This window comes from Dreissena polymorpha, chromosome 2, assembly GCF_020536995.1.
Source record: "Dreissena polymorpha isolate Duluth1 chromosome 2, UMN_Dpol_1.0, whole genome shotgun sequence".
Lineage (NCBI taxonomy): Eukaryota > Metazoa > Mollusca > Bivalvia > Myida > Dreissenidae > Dreissena > Dreissena polymorpha.
Genome location: NC_068356.1, coordinates 21,476,895 through 21,480,039, shown reverse-complemented (window position 1 = coordinate 21,480,039; position 3,145 = coordinate 21,476,895). Strand labels below are relative to the sequence as shown.

The following is a 3,145-nucleotide window of genomic DNA, read 5'->3' as shown; positions in this document are numbered from 1 at the left end:
CTTTCAAATTCATCATAAAAATTAAACAGTTTCAATGGTCTGTAAACTGCACCGCAAAGAATTGGTTTACACTTCGGCAAGAGTATTTCGAGCCATGTTGCTTCTAATTATGTATGCTCCAGATCCCTGCGACTGTTGAACGACAAGTCGGTACGAACGTAGATCAATACACCACCCCCGTGACGATTTCTATCCTTGCGTTGAATCGAATAGCTATTAATAAAAATTTCCGAGTCTGGTATTGAATCGGCTAACCATGATTCTGAGATACAGATGCACGAAACTCTTGTTTTACGTGCTATAATACGAACTTCGTCCAATGATGGAATCAAGCTTCTAGTGTTAATGTGTATGAAATGTAGACCCCTTTTGTCAAATACATGGTACTGTGGGCTAGAACTTGAAGTTGTATTTTCATAACTGACTGTTGAAGGACCAGTGTGTGGATGTACATCTCCTCATAACAGTATACATATGGGCAGGAAACTAGACTGTTAAAGTTTAAGAATACAAATAAAACATTAAAACTAAGAACTCTATGACTTTTTAAACAATATCGTTCAGGCAGGCTTTTGTAATGCTGAAAGTGTCCAAAAAGAAGTTAAGCGAGTAAAATAATAAGCTAATACAAGTTCGTTTCTGTCTGTATATTTCACAATTTCTGTCCGTAAGATATTTTTCAAATTAATTAAATAGAATCTTTGTATGGTAAATAGCTTTTCTCAAATTGGAGTTTATAAAAGGAGCATGTTTATTAACTTGTGTTTTAGTTTTAATTGGTGCATGCTTATCAAAACAGTTCAATATGTTGTAGACGTATTTCATTGTTGTAAATATATTTAGTTCATAAATATATTTATTCTGAATGATATTGAATTAAATTATTTTTTAAAGGAAACATTGCTCTGATTGTTCAATGGTTGGACAGAGTAGATTTTAACTGTAAATAGGATTAGTAGCTTTCTTTTGTAGTAGTTGATTAGTTTTCAGTATGTAGAGACTGGGTAGACAGGTGAACTGTTTTTACTAACATTTTAATACGTTAATTGGCTTGTCAAGCATGAGTTTATTCACTCAACCACATCTGTGTGCATGAATGACTATTTCGAATGTCATTCTTTGCATATCATTCATGCTGTCAACCTGTATGTTTATGATATGAAATCATAAATATAATATATTGAGGTAAATATGCATTTTATAATCTTTTATATTCATGTCTGTCGGTTGTATTATTGTAATTATTTTGTTTTAATAGTTGTATTTGTGTATTAATTCTGTTGGTATCTTACCGTCGGAACACATCATTTTATATATAATTGAAATGTATACTTATTATAAGAAGTTCATTCTTTGCATATCATTCATGCTGTCAACCTGTATGTTTATGATATTAAATCATAAATATAATATACTTAGAAACCCAAACGTGTTGTTCGAAGAAAGAACCCTAAACGCCCATTACGGCAACACTGGCGCCCAACGTGGGGCTACGGCAAAAATCCCTGAACATACAGGAGCCTCAGATCGGTAGCGAGGAGGGGGAGAGTCCAGGAATTTAACACAGCGATTCCTTGGAAACCGGTTTTTGATTTTTCCCGGGGAGTAGGAGTCCACATTTTTGCGCGGCATCGAGCTCGAGCACCGATGTGAGTACAACTACGTATTTCTTGTGCACAAAACTTTGACGTCAAAACCGTTAAAACGTACGTACAGGATTTCACGTTCTGCTACGCAAGGAAGGATTCACGTTCAATCAGGACGGAGAGTGATGGACACTTAAATCGTTGTGGACATTGTGTATCGTGTCATTATTGTGTTTTGCTTGTATTTTGTAAGTGTTCCGACGGAGTTCGGTGAGTGTAAATATTTTTATAATTATTGTGCAATGTACATATATCTATTTATTGTAGTTTCATTGTCGTAAATGAATAATTTGAAATACCAATCAGTTGACTTACAAAAACAACAACAACATATATAGCTAATTGAAGTTGATGTGGTCATGCATTTTGCGAATTGGTCGAGATAAATGAAACGACCTTTTGTCAGCTCATTGGTAAATTAGTGTCATATGAAGTTATTTTAAGGAAATTATAGTCCCTTCACGAGCACAAAGTTTATTGCATGGCGAAGTTAAATCTACTCACCACTTACATGACGTTAAGTAGTAGATAGGTTTGAGTAACTGGATTTATTTAGTAGCAGTAGATTTTGCCCAAGGGTTATAATAAGTATCGAGAGGTTTCAATGCGTAAATTTGTTAATTTTTCATTCTTTACGTATGGTTGAATTGAAAACGCTTTGTGCGTATTTTTAAAGAGAAAACTCTCTTTATAAATACCGAAAAATAATCACTGTTTTTTTTTCTAAAAATTGATAATGTTAAAATGTACATATACGATTTTAACTGCATTATGTAGTTTAATGCGTGTATGTGCGACTGGCGTCTTACCGGTAAATGCACGTGCTCGCGATATCGTAGCGCAAGAAGAACGCTATTTCGGCAGTGTGGTAAACACGCGATAGTAAACCAGTGGCGGGTTCGAATCGAAATAAAATCGAACTTAGTAAACACCTGGTACAAAATAAAAGAGCTTTGATTAGATATTTGTGATAGTCAGGCTGTTGGCTTAAAATAAGCCAAAGGGAGGTAATACAGGTGTGTTGAGATAACTGTTTCGGTACGTTTATTGGAAAAAAAAGAAAACTGCGATGTGGGCATTAAAACCGTCCACCGGAATCATCTGCTGCCGTGTTCCTTCTTACCGATACAGGAAGTACAGCGTCAACTGAAGTTTCCGACGAGTCCTCCACGGACGTGGATGAACGCACAGGGAAGACGAGTTCCGACAGCAATCAGATACACGACGCTCCAAACGGAAGAAAATACCACGGCGCCGCAGCCAACGTCAGACCCGTCGGCCGGCGTGGTTTACATCCGGGGAGTATTAATTGTGATAGGTGTTGTTATGTATTTGCAATAATGATCAAGTACAGTGACACCATAAATTTAACATGTGTGGATTTGTATTGGAAAGATACACAGCTGTTAACATTCACTTCGGAGTATTAAAATACAAATTATTGTATTATGTTTTTATTTGTCAAATTGTCATTGTTTTCAAATTGAAAATAAACAGTT

At 35.6% G+C, this 3,145-nt stretch overlaps 1 long non-coding RNA gene across 1 annotated transcript; it reads left to right on the top strand.

The window, feature by feature from the left end:
- The first annotated feature begins 1,097 nt into the window (after positions 1 to 1,097).
- LOC127866198 (uncharacterized) lies at positions 1,098 to 1,897 on the top strand. Its single transcript, XR_008042885.1, has 2 exons — positions 1,098 to 1,185; positions 1,420 to 1,897. It is a non-coding gene; the product is annotated as an uncharacterized LOC127866198 (long non-coding RNA).
- Positions 1,898 to 3,145: the final 1,248 nt, after the last annotated feature.